Source organism: Callithrix jacchus, chromosome 11 (genome assembly GCF_049354715.1).
Source record: "Callithrix jacchus isolate 240 chromosome 11, calJac240_pri, whole genome shotgun sequence".
Taxonomy (NCBI): Eukaryota; Metazoa; Chordata; class Mammalia; order Primates; family Cebidae; genus Callithrix; species Callithrix jacchus.
In genome coordinates this window covers 58,454,258-58,471,825 of record NC_133512.1, presented here as the reverse complement: position 1 = coordinate 58,471,825, position 17,568 = coordinate 58,454,258, and the positions used below count along the sequence as shown (strand labels likewise).

The window sequence follows — 17,568 nt, the reverse complement described above, 5'->3', positions numbered from 1 at the left end:
GCAAGAACATAATACAGTCCTCAGAGGTCCACTGCCCACTTGCCCAGACCTGAACCTTTTGCAAAAGATCAGAAATTAAGATTCTTGACCTTATTTATTTCTTATCTGCAGCTTAAGGGTAGAGAGACTGGGGAGGCAAATCATTATCTTTTGTTTGTACTCTTTGTAATGCAGAGTGAAAATAAATTTTGAGAAGAACATTTCTATTAAGAAAATGAATTTAAGCTGGGCACGGCGGCTCACGCCTATAACCCCAGCAATTTAGGAGGCCAAGGCCAGTAGATCATTTGAGGTCAGGAGTTCGAGACCAGCCTGGCCAACATGGTGAAATCCTGCCTCTACTAAAAATACAAAAATTAGCTGGGCAGTAGTGGCATGCACCTGTAATCCCAGCTACCCAGGAGGCTGAGGCAAGAGAATCTCTTGAGCCTGGGAGGCAGATGTTACAGTAAGCTGGGATCAGCCACTGCATTCCAGTCTGGGCAACAGAGTGAGACCCTGTCTCACTAAAGAAAAAAAAGACTTTGTGGGATTTTTTATTGTGTGTATATGCAAACAGAGCTTGAGACCCCGAACCAGCTTATTAATTGGCCATTTTATATAATATTCAAATATGTATGTATTTACATATTTGTATACATATATATTTCTGTCAGCAAAAGCAATGTGTTTCATTTTTAATTTTCTTTCTTGTGACTTTCCATGCGAAGCTTCATCATTCAGTAAGCTCTGCCTTTTAAATTGTTTATTTTCCTATAGTTTCCAATTTCCACCTTCATCTCTTTATTTGAAATGTTACTAGAGAGAAGCAAAAACAGAAAATTAGGGGGCAGGGGTTTGGGGGTGAAAAGGAGGGAGAGGGAGGAAGACTACTGAGGGGGAAAAAAGATTTATATCAGAACTAGAATGAATGCTTCGCTTCTTGGCTCTTAGCACAATTACTATACATTAGGAAATATGCAGGGCATAGTTAATTACAACTAAATGAGCCCCTTTTAGAGGCAGTGGCAGACCCAGGGATCTGATCTCAGTGTCAGGCATAGATAGTCTACACGGGTGAGCCAGATAGAGAAAAGATAGCTGGGTAAGAGTAGCCTCAGACAAGGGAGCCACGTATAGCATTTGCATACTTTTCCTGCAAAGGGGGTTTAAATCCAAAGAGGGAGATTTCAGTATTGTCAGTCATGCTTTGTTCGGGGTGAAGAGCAGAAGGAAATCAGCTGACGGGGCCTCTCTCAAAGCCTTGGTCTCAGCCATGAGATTGTCCTAGCAAAGTTAAGTTCTTGAGGGTTGTTTGCACACTACTGTCTGTTTGAAGATCTTCTAAACCCAAAGGGCTCAAAGCATCCCCCTTTGCCAGCACAAAAGAAGGGAATTTGTGTGGTAAAAATGACTTGTGTTGCAAACTGAACCCAAGCACCCTTTGTTCTTACACAAAATACTCTGAAGTTCCAAGGATGTCTTTCAGAGAGGGACTCAGTGAGTCATATCATCAAAGTGCTTGCAAGCTAGAAAACCAGGTAAAACCAACCTACACTTGTGTCTTTCTTTGCCAGCTCAAAAGAGACTTGTGTACTTCCTAAAGAAGATGCCTCAAAAAAAATGAGGCAGATAGAAAATAATTTTTTATTGGCATGGATCATTTTCACCCTATTTCCTTATAGCATTTTCTGCTAACAGAAGTGTTTATGTCTAAAATAGAGGCAAATTATTTTGGCAGTTCAAGTTGTGTTAGCACTCGACCAGCCTTTTCTTTTATCTTGCAACATGTGTTTCTGATTTTGATCTGTGTCCAGTTTTCAAAACTATGCCTTCTTTTCTAAAATATGATGTCTTATGTAGTATATGATGGTCTACTCTTCACTATAAGTTTTTCTGATAATCTGCACATTTACAAAGAGGAGTGTTTAATTATCCAGATATTTATGGATCCAAAATCAGGGCTCATTTCAACTTCACTAGTTGGTTTGAGCCTTACTGCCCATAATATCTATAGTTCAGGAAAGTTATGTACTAAAAACATAGACTCTGAATTTAAAAAACAGCAACGTACTTATTTATAAGGGTAATATGGGTAGTTGTGAGTACCTTTAAAATTTGTAATCTTCCACATGAAGCTTAATGCTTCAAAATATGTGATATCTTAACACATTTTATATATATATATAATTATAAACATACAGACTAAACATTCCTTGTAACTGGTCAAGTGGGATATACAATAAAACTTTACATTGGAGTTTGGAAAAATATATACATACTTACATATAGCAACTAATTCAGCTTGAGGTTTTCTAAATTAAGGATATTCCTTTATCGGTGTTTAATGGTTTTCTTATTCTTTTGCTGGATTTTTGTCTCATTTTGAAACTTTCTTAAAAGACCCTATACAAATGCAATATGAAAAATGGAGGTAATGAAAAATCTTTTTATCTAAGGGTCTAAAAGACAAGGAAATGTCCATCTGGGTTTCAAAGTAAAGGCAAAACTTGCAACATATAAAAAGAAAGATAAAGCATACTTTGAAATTCGCATGAGCCAGCTTCCAAGAGAAAAGTTATGCCCTTTTCATTGATAGAGTAATTAGGAAATATTTTATCAGGATAATCATATTTGGGATTTCCACTGATGTTATAATGCTAGTGGGTGTGGATCACAGGTGAGGTTTGAAGCTAAGACATTGACAATGCCCAGATTAGAGCTTTCTCAAGTTATAACTGTGGATAAAACTGTGTTTGCTGCTTTCCTAAATGTGTTATTTTTTGTTATCGTTGAAATGCTTGTCTCTGATCTAAGTAAACTCTGCTTTACTGGAAGTGGTGCATTTCTTTCCCCGGCTTTGCATTTTTCCCTGTGAGAAGCGTGTCTGAATTGGGGGGACCTGAATATACCTCTTTGTTGCTGAGCTTGTCAAGCACAGTGCTGTGTTCTCTTTCCCACCAGGAAGGTCAGGCCGCTGGGGGCCAATCTGTTTTCTGAAATGAACCCTACTGTCTGTCCCTGGTGTCTGACAGATTGAAACAGTTATCTGTGTTACTGTGCTTTCAATGCTATTTAAATGCCTTGCTTTCTGGGGAAAAAAGTAATATGAAGGCTACATTGAAAAAATAAAAATGTTTTAAAGGATTGTACTTTGGATGTTAATATTTATTTAAAAGGCAGATTTAATTAACTTTCTAAGAACGTATTTACAGATTCAGGAAGTTAACTATATGCACTGTACAAACACACACACACTCACAGCAAGATAAGGCCACACTTATGAGCTCTACTTTTCTAAAGACGTGTGTGTGTGTGTGTGTGTGTGTGTTTAATTGGAGTAATAAAATTATGAAGTATGGAACTGTTTCAGTTGTGGAGTTTTAGAGTAAGAGTCTTTTGTTCACTTAGATTTCAGTTTCATGTATTTTGATGAGAGGTATGTATAAAGCCTGAAGAAATTTGTACTGTGCTGAGCCTCACTTCAATACTCTCCGGATAATTGAGCTAATTAAATCTTTACCAACATTAACACAACTCCGGCATTCCTTGGACAGTGGATAATTATTGCATGAACATGGAAAGCTTAAACAGATGAAAATAGAGTTCTGTGGAATGGGTATTGAGTTTATTCTTTATACATCTTTTGATAAGGTTTAATTAAAACTGCTTCTCTCCATTGTGGTGAGAATGAATGTGCTTGTTTTCTTAGTGAAAAGCAAATTATTCACTTCAGCCATGGTTCAATAATCAAAGCCTTTGCAAAGTTTTGGGTTATAGTGTAGCTGTGGGGATATAATTGCTGCAATTCTGTATGAAGGCTTTATCTTTTTTATTACTTTCTCTTATTTATTTTTGTAGAAAGAAATTTATAAAAGCCTATTTTGTGATTTGGTGTGGAAGTGCATATGTTTGAAGCCTTATTATAGGCTTACTGTGGCTAGATTTTTTTAAAAGGTATATTTCTTAGAGCTGCTTGCTAAAATAAAAAGGTGGAAAGGGACACACACTTAAATAGATGGCATTTGAGATAGATTTTTTTTAAGTTAGTGAAGAGAGTTTAATAAAACCTTTAAATCCTGTGGTTGCCACTGGGCTGACATAGTGCATTAACAATCTTAAGGGTGAAAAGCAATAGACCTTGGGAATTTTTTCTGCAAATATATATTTGCATTCTCTTTCACTTTCTTTAAATCTACCAGAAATATTTTCATTATTGTTCTTTTAAGTGGAGTAGAATTTTATGTTGGTGACAATTTTGTAGTATAAATAGATTTTATGTATAGTAATGATAGCTGATTGTTAAACGTATTGTCAGTACTATCCTGTGATTTATATTTCTTTCTTTCTCTTTTTCTCTCTTTCTTCATTTTTATAAAATGGGAGATTATGAGGATATATAGGATATGTTATAGAATCAAGGACAAAAATAAAACAGGGCCTTGTGCATAGATTGGAAAGAGGGACTCCAGCAGAGATGAGATCTCTTTCTTTCTCCATCTTTTTGTTGCTTCAGTGCTGGCTTTGCCTGCTTCTCTAGTCCATGTGATGGGAGCCAGGTTGACTTGTCCTATGGTTTGCAATAACAAACAGACATCACTCTAGGTCCGGGTTTCCAACTCCTTGGGAAGGAAATCTGTCCTTAGATCAAGTGAATCAGCCCTGTGTCCAAATTCGAGGGCCTCCACTTACCATGTTTTCATCATCATTGTTCCTTCGGGAGGGAGGAAATGCAGACAGGAGCAAGTATGTCTTAATCTATAGAATTATTTTAAGGATTAAGTTACCGAATGCAGTGTTTTTTAACTCCTTCATGGATAGTGATATTAATCTATTAAACTGGGAAAAGTATTTCTCAAATACAATAGACTAAATGGGAAAGGAAAATGTCTGAAATAATCACATGTAGTAAAAATAAGTATCATTTTATGAATTTTTTTGTTTCAGCTGTATGTGTGCATGTGCATTTGTATCTACACTGAGTCACTTAATAAAATTCATTTTTTCCAGTGAGTTGTGGCCAAAACAAATTTCAAAGCAGTCACTGCTCTTCCGATTCCCTTGAAGGTCTCTCTTGGGAGGCAGTGGGAAGGGAGAGGAACACTGGGCAGGGCTTCAACCCCATCACTCTCCCCATCAAAGTAGCTCCACTTTAATCTGTTTTACACTTTATGTTTCTACATAAGATATTTTTCAACAAAGGATACAGTGGCCAAAAGTTTGAATGAATGATTTCCCATGTTTCCTTCTTGGGATTTTTAGAGCTAAGTACAGGAATCTCCAGGACCAGAGCAAGCATTATTTTGGTTTTCTTTACTAGGGAGAGCTCAGGAAACAGTTCAGCCTTCTGTGTATTGGCTGGCTGGCTTCCTTCCTTCCTTCCTCCTTTCCTTCTCTCCTTCTTTCTTTCCTTTCTTTCTATTTCCCCTGTTCTCTCTCCCGCTCTCTCTTTCTCTGTCACCTTTTATTTTCTTTTCTTTCCTTTCTTTCTTTCAAGATGAAATACAGTTTCCCTACTTAACCTCATTGAAAAAAACTCTGAGACTTAGCATATAACCAGGACAACACTGAATTGGAATGAACTGTAAACAGCCTGACAATTTTAAAAAGAGAAAAACAGTGTGCTTTTTCCTGTTCTGTTCCTTAGGAAGGGATGAAAGGCAAAAGTGAGCAATGGTAACACGAATGAGAAGGATTTGGGCAGACTCTTCACATGCTCAAATAAGGTCCTTTTAGAACCAAGCATTTTTGTGGCAAGAGGCAATCTCTTTAATAGAAATAAATAGCAAGAGAACAAAGACTAAATAAGAAAACAAGCTGACTCCCCTAAAAGTACATTTTACATGACTTCCTCTGAAAAGTTGAAATAAATTTAACAAGTGCTTTTTCTGCCCTTGACATTGTATGAGGGGATCTGTGTAACACAGACTGTCCTGAAGCCAGAACCTTAGGTTCAAGTCTAGTTTTATTTGAGTTCTGTTGTTCCTGTTTGCAAAAAGATGTGGAGTGATCATGGGCTTCCTTTATTTTAACCTTATGTTAGTGAGCCCTTTGTTAATCATTCATTGCATTAACATCAGTTTTGTTGGTGGTAGGCATGACTCAGTTCAGGCAGCTCTCTCTAATTCAGGAAGCAATACAGAATAGGGTTTAATATATTTGGCTAATACCAGCAGCCTGGGCCTTCAACTCTGCTGTGCTACTTATCAGCTCTGTGACCTGGGCTGAGCCTTAACCTTTCTAAGCCTGAGTTTTCCCAGCTGTAAATCAGGAGTAGGAATGGTACCTCTCTTGTCAGTTTGTTGGGAAGATCTACATGAGAGGATAAAGTATTTCGCACAATACTTTCTTGGTCCATAACAAGTACTCAGTGACTGTTAAGAATTCCAAATTTCATGAAGTCTGTGACAAATAAAAGACAGATTGATTTCAGATCTTTTATGATAACCATTTTTGGTTTTTTTTTCCATTTCTTTTACCTAAAGTGAAAAAACAAAATCTAGACAATCTTACAATGTAGCTTATTTCTTGGTAAAAATTGTGCATAACCATGACAGAAGGAAAAGCAAACCAGGGCTTGGTTTGGCATCAGGATATGAAGAAAGGGGATTTGTGGAAATTGGGAAAAGAGATGCAAGAGATTTTTGCACGTCAGCAAAAAGCACAAAACTTGTGCTGAGTGTGTCTCATGCAGGGGATGGCAATAATTTCCATATGAGTAAAGCAAAGGAAGCAGTAAAGTGGAAGCAGTCTTTGAGAAGGGTAAGTTTCATGGCCCTCAATAGGGGGCCATTCCAAAAAATCCTCAGTGTGATGCAGTCATGTAGTTAGAGTGGGAGGAGACAGACAGAGAAGAATTAAAATTGTCTCTACTTACTCAGATGAACTAATTGGCCAGATGGCACCTTCACTGGCAACCTCAGAAAACTCAGAAGGGGCAAGCAGTAGGTGAGGATAATTAGGGCAAGTCTGGTGGTATAAAGTAGAGATGTCCTTTCGTTTAGGTTGATATAGCAACAGAGAGAGAAAGAGAGAGAGAAATTAAAAGCAGAACTGAAGGTTTGGGAGCTTCCAGCATAATAGGGCTTGATGGGATAAACAAAGATTCAAAAGCTGAGTCATTGTTACCGAGCTGTGAATAGAGGTCAGCACAGACAACACAGAAAGTAAGGTCAGAAAAAAAGACAGAAATAAGTTACAGAGACATCCCTGCTACCAGCTTCTCCATGATGCCGAGCCAGGGCACTCCAACCTACGGTTATAGTGTCTTTCTCTTATTTTTTGAAAACACTTGTGGAGATTGTAACCCGGAAGCCTTTAACAGATAGTGCCCATATGCCTGGCATTTGCCTAAAATGGTGTTTTTAAATATTTAAGGTAATAGTCTACTTTTAAAACTCTGTCAATTTTACATAAAAATACATATTTTTCTGCATCTCATTTTTTTTAGAAAAAGGAAGATTAGACCACTTTGGGCATCTCTAACAGCAGTGATCAATAGGACTGAGTAGTGGCTGCATTCCTTCGCAAAGGCTGTGGCCTGAAGTTTGCCGCACTTCCTGCCAACTGCTTTTTGTCTCTCTGTCACTCAGACAGAAGAAATTGCTATTTACCTTCATCTTATTTGTTGTTTATCTTATGGTAGAGGGAAATAAAAGTGAAATATTTCTTGTAGCCATGTCTCTGTTGTCAATGTCAAATACAAAAATTGCCCAGAGAAGCCTTTTTTTGGAAGATGAATTGCTAAAGCCTATTTCTTTATATAAATAATCTAGCCTACTTCACTCCAGTTGCCTTCTTGGCCCTTACTGAGTTGCTGTCTGAGAGTTCATAATAATTACATGGCATTTAACCAGGTTTATTATTATATGTGCTTACCTTCCATTTCCAAGGGAACCATAAAGCTTCATCAGGTAAAGTTGGTTCATTCCATAGCATCTAACATAATGTTGTACACAAAGTGAAATATGTGCATATAGTTTCAGGGAAACCAGGAACGATAGGGAAAGACTGTAACAAGTTTCTAAAGGAGAAAGATCTTCATGATAATAAGTGAACCAATTGATTGAGAACCAGAGGACCACTAAGCTAAGAAGTGGTAGAGCTGCATTTGTAAACTAGAGAAATGTCATGTTGTTGCACTTATCATTGGCTTTTTTATTCTGACTTTTGACAAGTCTGCATTATTTTAGATGTTTCAATCACAATCTATGTAGTTATTTGGTTGCTAATGTCTAGAGGAGCTTTGGCTACCTCTAAGGATAAAATTAGAGATTCAAGAACCACAGTGCCCCCAAAACCCTGACCAGATCAAGTTAATTAATCTGTAGCTTGAACACCCTAAAGGCCCCATTTAAATACAATTTCACTGTTAGTGAGAAGCTCCAGAACCTTGATTAAAACTGAAAGCAGTAAGAAATAAAAAGTGTAAATCTGTTTTTAGAATCATAATCTTGTTAGTTTTTCAAATACATATCACAGTTATTAATAAAATGATAATGTTCTCTGAATTTCATGAAGGCATGATTGGTCTGAAAATATTTGCAATTTTTCATAAGCATTTGTTTTGAAAAACATTTGCTTGAGAATCTATTATTATGGGCCATATTTGGATAGTATTGGCATTTCATAAATATTTCTTTCAGGATCAAAAATGCAGTAGGTTCAGTAAAATTCAACTGCAGACTCTGACCATTTTGATAGATTCAGGCAGCTTTCCTTATTTATGTTAACACAAGGGAGAAGTGACACAGATGACAGAAATCATTGAATTTGAGGATGCAGTGTTTGGGCCACGGCTGTATCATTATAGTAATTTTTGATGGTCTCATAGAAATTAGTTTGGTGCCTTAAAATACCAATGATTTTGGAGCAAGATTTCTAAAGCATCCTAATGTCTAGAGCAAGTCTCCAAAAAGGGGTAATCCACTGGTAGGTATTTGAGGGCTTGGAAAAATTGTTAAAAACAATGTGAAGAATCAGCAAGAGAGGGATGATTAAAAAGAAAAACATAAGCAATTTCTAGCATTTTGTTGCTACTATGAGACTCTTTGGTTATATCCTTAGAGTTAGATAGGTATTAGGGACGTAAGGACAGAGAAAAGAAAAAAAGGGAGATTATTCCTTCCTAAAGATTTGAACAGTGAGTGGATTGTACCACTCTCCTTTCATTTTCACCTTTTTATTCTTACTTACCTATATGCTGAAGCTTATGTAAGTTAAGCCATGGGTGTTTCAGATATCAACTTCTCTTAAAAACAAAAAGAATAGGTAGTGAGGGATCCTAAGATAAACACTAACTGGATAAGACAGAGGGACGGATGACCTATTCTCTTCAGTGTTTTAAGATTTCCTATTGATGTTGATAAGCAACGTATGTGAAGACCCGTTCTGATTGAGCAATCTCACTGCAATCCATATAGTGCCTTATTTCTTTAGACATACCTTTTTTTTAGAGAGAGCTGAAATTTAAATTAATAAACCAGCCAGGGCTGCATGCCGACATGACTTGAAAGTTAACTGGAATTTATTGATCTGCTGCCTACAAGCTGTTCTATGCCGCACTGCACATAAGAAAGCCAGTCTTTAAAGTCGCCAAAAAAATTTTAATTACCTCAAAAAAGGTATTTTACATTTCTAGACAGTAATTGTTGTTTGACTGGAACCTTCTCTCTTCCACCCCTTCTCCCCCAAACTGGGTCATTAGTGACTGGTGTTGACAACAATGATAGCTAATGCTATCACAATCTGTGCTCAATTTTCTGTATTAATGGAGGAAAGGGAAGAAATGGTTTGCCAGGCCAGCCACTCTTCAGCCCCTGTCCCTAAGGAAGTTCAATGAGCAGGCATGACTGTCTTGATGATAATTTCAAAAGGTGGGGATACAACTAGGAGCTATTCATCTTCCTTATTAACTTGGTATATATCTTACCTCTCTGAATTTCCCAAACTACTTAAGCCTATTTCAATTTGTCACTAGATGCTTTTCCTTGAAGAGCCACCTGTTGGGTAAATCTAAGTCTATCCTATCCTGTATCCTAAAAGAGCCCTTAACTTCAAAGGGGTTAAACTGGCATTATTGTTCAGACAGTAAGTATAGTGATAATCCACTTTGTCCTTTGTCATTCTACAAATTTTTCCAGTCATTCCTCTCAACTTCCATCCTGAACAACCTCCATTTTCTATCTTCTTCTGTCTCTTTCATCTACCTTCTTTTTTCTTTGATTATACATATACCTATCAATGAAATTATTTCCTTCCACTTTTAAACATAATACTTAGAGTATTTTATTTCTCCAATTTTATGGGACTTCTCTAATCATGTATCTTGCAGGACATAGTAATCAAACTCACACAAATTGGGTGGGTGTAGACCAGACACTTCATTTGCTTCATCAGCATTGTCTGATGGTCACCTGTGTCATCACTTTTAGAGCTCCAACAGCCCTATCTCCACCAGCACCTATTTCCCTCTTTCTCTTTCTCTCTCTCTCTCTCTCTCTCTCTCTCTCTCACACACACACACACACACACACACACACACACACACACACACACACGCCTTCCCATGGTTTTAGGTATCTTATCAGTTGGAAGAGGCAGATGTGTTCTGTAAGAGTTGCCTTTTTTTCTTTTTTGAGCATGCTCTCTCTCTTACTCCAAGATAATTTTTAATATTAGAAAGAAAATCCAACTAATGCTGGCTACTAGTTACTTTTAACACTTCTCTGATGGAAAATGTTGGTTTGACTCATTATTTTCCCTCTTTAATCAAGTTATCTTTCCTGAAGAAAACATTCTCCCCAGCCCCACATTAATTCTGTTTTTCTAAACTGTCTTTGATGAAGAACATTGTCAAGAGCTTTTTGAAAGTTTACATAAATTACATCTCCTGCTTATTTACTCTCTCAGATAACTCAAAATGATTGGTGAAACATGCCCTCTCTCCATATAAACCATGCTGCCTTTCTCCTAACAGATTATGATTGCATATATGACAATTAATTGCACTTTATTGTAGATGCTATGTACTGGCTATATTTGAAGTGGTGCTATAAGTCCCAAGATTCAAATGACACCCCTTTTTCTTCCCCCATTAAAGTCTAGAAGCATGTTTGAAAAATCCAGGATAATCACCAACTTGTTTCCCCTTTGATATGAGAACACTTGATAACTTTTATTCTTGTCATAGTTTCTAATTATGTTTGACTTTGAAATTACCATGTTTAACATTAAAATCATCATCAGGGAATCAGTCAAGTAGTAGAAAGATGCCTGGGTTAAATGTGCATCTATCTGTCTGTCTATCCAACCATTCATCTATCTATCCACACACATATGTGTACATACATATGCATATATAATCATTAACTATCTCTGGATTCTAAGTACGTTTGAATAAAATTAAGCTGTATAGTCCTAAATAAAAATTGATTTTTTTTTTTTTTTTTGAGACGGAGTTTCGCTCTTGTTACCCAGGCTGGAGTGCAATGGCACGATCTCGGCTCACTGCAACCTCCGCCCCCTGGGTTCAGGCAATTCTCCTGCCTCAGCCTCCTGAGTAGCTGGGATTACAGGCACACGCCACCGTGCGCAGCTAATTTTTTTGTAATTTTTAGTAGAGACGGGGTTTCACCATGTTGACCAGGATGGTCTCGATCTGCCGACCTCATGATCCACCCACCTCGGCCTCCCAAAGTGCTGGGATTACAGGCTTGAGCCACCGTGCCTGGCCAAAAATGGATTTTAAAAGGGAATTTGCAGGCCAGGTGTGGTGATTCATGTCTGTAATCTCAGCACTTTAAGAGGATAAGGCAGGAGGATCACTTGAGCCCAGCAGTTCCAGACCAGCTTGAGCAAGTTAGAGAGACCCCGTCTCTACAAAATGAAATTTTTTTAATTAGCCAGGTCCAGTGTGGTGGCATGTGCCTGTGGTCCCAGCTTCTCAGGAGGCTGAGGTGGGGAAATCACTTGGGCCCTGGAGGTCAAGGCTATAGTGAACTATGATCACACCACTGCACTCCAGCCTGGGCGAACATCACCCTGTCTCCAAAAAAAAAAAAAGAAAGAAAAGAAAAGGAATTTGCAAATAGGTAATGATGTGCATACAACTACATTTTACCCACATAGGAATCTTCCATTTCTATTCCCTCTAAAAGATGTGACGGTAGCTTCCTGGCTGGATATGAAATTTGTGAGGGAATAGTTAGCACTGGTGCCTTAGGGTAGAAAGTAGAGTGCCCCCATAAGTACAGCCTGACCTAGATGTTTAGGCTACGATGTCAGGTGAGCCATAATGTCCACCCTTAAGGACACTGCATTCTTTTGGTAGAGATAGACAACAATCAATTAGTCTCGTCAGAGCAATGAGGACTGTGGTCGGGCACACCCAGGAGTCCCTGGGGAATCCTGAGAGGGGTGTATAAATAGGCTGCTGGTGGGATGTCTTCCTTTGAGTATTGTTTTATTTTTTTTTCATTTCCTTCATATTAGGACAAGTGAACAAATGTTTATTCCATTCTTGCTATTCATCAGGCATTACAGGAGATATACGTATTACCTGTAAGGGGCTGCAGACCAACAGCAACAGTTGTTGTAATTTTATATAAAAACAGGAGACCCCATACATGAAAACCTGTACTCAGAGAGACTGTACCCTGGAGTGGAGACCTAATGATTTTAGATTACTTTGGATGGACCGGTAATCCTGGCTTACTGTTAATAATAACATTTATTTAACACCTTGACTTTTGCCATAAAACAGTTTTTCCCTGTTGAGAAGAAATCATTGCAATATATGAGCAAAAGGTCCATTTCAAGCTACTGAGCACATACCCCTCGAAGAAGGGAAATAGTGATAGATTTGAGATACTATTTAGGTGAGAAGGAACACTGAAAAGAGCTTTATTTCAATATTACAAAACATCTCTTCCCTCCTCTGAAACCATTTTCTGAACATGCCATTCACATTGGGAGCTTCAAAAAAAACAAGGCACCACTTTCAGCATGTTACACCCTAATTCTTCATGCTCCTTCCTTTTTGACTTTCCATCTGTTCCCTTCCCGCCACCTTACTTGCGTACTCCATCCTCCCATGCAGGCACAGACGGAATTCAAAGCGTGGAAGCAAATTGCTGATGGACTGCAAATGACATTCTAATAGTTTTAGCAGTTCAAGCTCTCTCTCAGTTAACATGTAGCTAATGCATAAAATGTTAATACTCCTTAAAAAGAACATATGTTACAATCTTAGTGCCTTGTCAGACACACTCTAATCTGTTAGCAATTTTAGGCTGACAAAGGCTTGTTCCTGGCCCCATATCTGTTTCTACAGTTCTCTCCACTATATATCCTGTGCAAGTTCAAAGCATGGTGATGACATTAGATAGTACACGTGTTGGTTTTATTAGCTAGCTCTAAACTGTTTTATGGGAATGCACTAATTTCACTGTACAGAATTAACTATACCATATGGGTGTGTTCTGGTTGCCCTGATAACATTCATTTTCTTCCACTCCATTTTCCCCCTCTCTTTACTGACCCTGTGCATCCAGATCTGTAGTGGTGGGGGAAAACTGATTGACTTAGAAAGTAGGGGATTGCAATGTAGTGATTTCACGCTCAGATGTTGGCTAACAAGGCACCATAGTTTTTATTTAGTGAGGCTTGGTTGCAGAAGATGAAGAATTCTGTAGGGCCCAGCTGCCACGGTTACAGAGCAAGCCACTTAAAGGGCTTCAGGGTTCCAAGTGTGAGGGGAATTGTCTCTTCCCAGCAGGTAAGGGATAGATCTAGGCAGAGTCTGTTGTGTTCAAGACGCTTATCAATTGGCCTGACCAATTCATAAATCCAAAAAATTACATCTTCTCGTCAGGAGGAAGTGGAAGGCACATTCAACAGTGCACTTAACCATTTTAATGCCAGGATATAACACCCCCTGCTTGCTGGCTGTTTACAAGGGGGCATTTTGTGTTTAAAGCATGTCTTTAAAATGTAGTTTTCCTTTCCAAGTCTCCTTTTAAATTAAAATAGATTAACCAATTAATTATCTATTTAGTGAAAGCTAGTCAATCTATTTACATTTGCTGCTCATATATGTTTACATATGTTTCAGATAATTGTGATTTTTTTTTTCCCAGATTGGTCTAAAAGGACTAGAAAGCCCTAAGGTTTATGTTCTAGTTGTGTATGTATGTGTTTCTATGTGTGTTCACACATACACAAACATATATGACATCACACTAAATTTATGCAACTTTTTAAACACCTGAACTTTATTTAGTATATAATAATTTTTTGTAAGAATTTGGCCATTACTCCATCTATGAAAAATAGTTGCTAAGTCAATGGCAGTTCTGAAGAAAAACACAAAGGACTGTGTTTGTCCTATTAAGAAAACTGTTTTCAAGCATGTTAGAATTACTGTTAATATTCTGAGCCCAAGTGAGCCCAGGAAGGAACTCTAGTTGATAAAGTTAGCCTTCTTCTAGTTTCTATATATATTTAAGGATAATACAATTTTATCTCTTTAAAGAATATTAGAATTTGAATTTTGATTGAGATCTATCTTTCGGGCCTTTCATCCAAATGAATTAAGTAGTATTATAATAAATACGAGATTCTTATTTCTTATTTGCCTCATTAATGCATGAAGTATTTTTATTGTGTTTATGCGAAGAACTCTCTGTTGAAGGACACAGATGTCATTATTAATATTTCCTATTTAATGCCTGCAGTGTCCTGAGGATTGTATATCCCATGAAGCAGACATAATTTATTCTTAAAACAGAGTTCCCCCTTAGTGGGAATATTCCCTATGTTTCTGCTTTAGTATTCAGCCTCTTGCTCTTACCCCCCCCTCATTCCCACACCCCAGTCTTTAGGCTGTCTCATAATTTGGACTGAGAACTCAAAGTCCCAGTTTCAAAGTGAGTCTGATTTGCTAACAGGTACAAGTCCAGTGGGAGCATCCTCATCACAGAATCCACTCATTTCAGATCATATCCCTGATACAGAATAGACCTATTAAAAGTGACTTGTTGCTATTCAAATCCAGACAACTATGAATTTAATCATGCTCTCATTCTTGCAAAACATAATTTCACCTGTTAAAAGCCTGAGCAAATGTGGTTAGCATATAAAGTGGGAGGCTGGATCTGAGTTTCTCTAACTCCAGAGTTATGATGGGATTCCATTTAAAACCATACCTGGCTGGGCATGGTGGCTCACGCCTGTAATCCCAGCACTATGGGAGGCTGAGGCAAGTGGATCACCTGGGATCAGAAGTTCAAGAATAGCCTGGCCAACATGGCGAAACCCCAGCTCTACTAAAAAATACAAAAGTTGGGCCAGGCGCGGTGGTTCACACCTATAATCCCAGCACTTTGGGAGGCCGAGGCAGGTGGATCACAAGGTCAAGAGATCGAGACCATCCTGGTCAACATGGTGAAACCCCATCTCTACTAAAATTACAAAAAATTAGCTGGGCTTGGTGGTGCGTGCCTGTAATCCCAGCTACTCAGGAGGCTGAGGCAGGAGAATTGCCTGAACCCAGGAGGCAGAGGTTGTGGTGAGCCGAGATCGTGCCATTGCACTCCAGCCTGGGTAACAAGAGTGAAACTCCGTCTCAAAAAAAAAAAAAAAATACAAAAGTTAGCTTGGTGTGGTAGCAGGCACCTGTAATCCCAGCTACTCAGGAGGCTGAGGCAGGAGACTCGCTTGAAGCCTGGAGGCAGAGGTTACAGTGAGCCGAGATCGCACCATTGCTCTCCAGCCTGAGAGACAGAGCAAGACTTAGTCTCAAAAAAAAAAAAAGTTTTTTATTTCCTGACTTTTGTTTCTCTTAACAGTGCTATTTTAAATAATAATTTGCCATGCTTTTATAACAATCTAAATAGAAGCTGGTTTGGAACGGCATCTCTCTTGGAGGTCCATATTTGGTTTAAAAGGGCACTTGTGTTCATTATATCATAGATGCGGAAAAGAAAAAAATGCTTCCCTTTTCTCTGCATGTTCTTCCTTTGACCCAAACTCATGCCTAGATGGATGACAGAACTCCCTGGTAGCTAAATGCCTACATTTCGTGGTCACTAAGATGGAGAGAGCAGTCTCAGTATTGCCCACCCATGATGTAATGTTATGGCCCATCAAGCTCAAAAGAGAAAAGTGAAGTAGTCTAAAGTAATAGAAATTAAGGCCAACATGAAATGGAACAGTTTTTGCAGTATACAGACTCAGTTGGAGTGATATTCATGCATTATATAAAACCAAACTTGTGTGTTTGGGATTATAGTGTTCTTAAATGCTACCAGTGGACTTGGTTGGCTTTATAAACTAGTCATACTTTCCTTATGTGGTTACAACTTCTCCAAAGCCTCACAGAAAAATTATAGCTCTCCACATAGACCACTTATTCATAGTGTTGTGTCTTATGAATCGTGGTATGATCTTTTGGTCTCCCTAGATATATAGCAACTTAGAGTAATTTTGAATATACTGGGGAAACATAGCAGCTAGAATTACCACTTGGGAATCACAATCAGTCAAAATTATTTTTTCTCCCATTCACTTATTTCATTACTAAATCATATCTTGTAATATCAGAGATTACTATGATGGTAAGAATTTCATTATGTTACATTTGCAGGTTTATTTCTGTGCATCCCTTAGATATCTGGTAAAGCTAAGTGAATATAGAACATACTCTTTAGCTTTAATATTTATCTAATTCATTTCATTTATCGAATTATTTCTGGTGCTCATGTTGCATTCATAAGTCATGTGATAGTTGCTTCCAGAATTTTCTTCAAACAACTTGAAGTTATGTTACATAAAGACTCACTTGTAATTTGTTCAATAAATTTGTATTGAATACTCTGTGCTGGGGCTATAAAGCCTACAAATAATTAGATATTATCACTGTGCTTAAGGAACTGACAAATGAGCAAAAGAGACATACATGTAAATATATCAGTTCATACAGGTGGGAAGCGTGAAAATGTGATGTAGGAGATAGAGAAGAGCAACTAAGGTTAGCATGTCAGTATTACAATTCTAGCACATAAATGTGGGAAGCACTAGTAACACCATTTTCCTGATTTGCTTATGGTAAGGATGATATGATGTAATAATTACAGTGCCACAGGTTAAGTACCATTTTCCGTTTATGTCAAGAACAGAGAGAATCCCCAAACAGTTTGTATTATAAATAAGTCAAAGTTATGTTCTGAAGAATTCAAGGAAGGTATTGATACATCTATGTCAGTGAAGGGTAAGGGATGGAGTAGATCTATGGCCAGCTGTAGGGCTGGTGGGAATGGATCAGGGCGGCATAGCTAGGAGATTGGTCTGGCAGGGTCAGAGATTCTCCTGGAAAGATGCAGACACAGATTGAAAAACTAACAAGCAGTCCTAGACTCAGGAACTTGAATTATAGGCAGAGAAATTTTCAACTTGATACAACAGACAATAAGTATTTATAATAACTAATGCTGGTGAGATTGTGGAGAAAAGGGAACACTTGTATAGTGTTGGCAGGAGTGTAAATTAATTCAACCATTGTAGACTACGGTGTGGCAATTCCTCAAGGAG

The 17,568-nt window shown here is 38.0% G+C and overlaps 1 protein-coding gene across 37 annotated transcripts in view; it reads left to right on the top strand.

Annotated features, from left to right (window-relative positions):
- The window catches only part of CDK14 (cyclin dependent kinase 14), a 621,661-nt gene that overhangs the window by 548,929 nt on the left and 55,164 nt on the right, over positions 1-17,568 (top strand). For 3 of the 37 annotated variants that reach the window (XM_078342858.1, XM_078342850.1, XM_078342872.1), the window contains one exon: positions 7,430-7,653. The exons of the other annotated variants lie outside the window; for them this stretch is intronic. The gene's annotated coding sequence lies outside the window, so the exon portion shown is untranslated. Of the gene's footprint in view, positions 1-7,429; positions 7,654-17,568 lie in introns of those variants that run through there. 37 annotated transcript variants of the gene reach the window in all.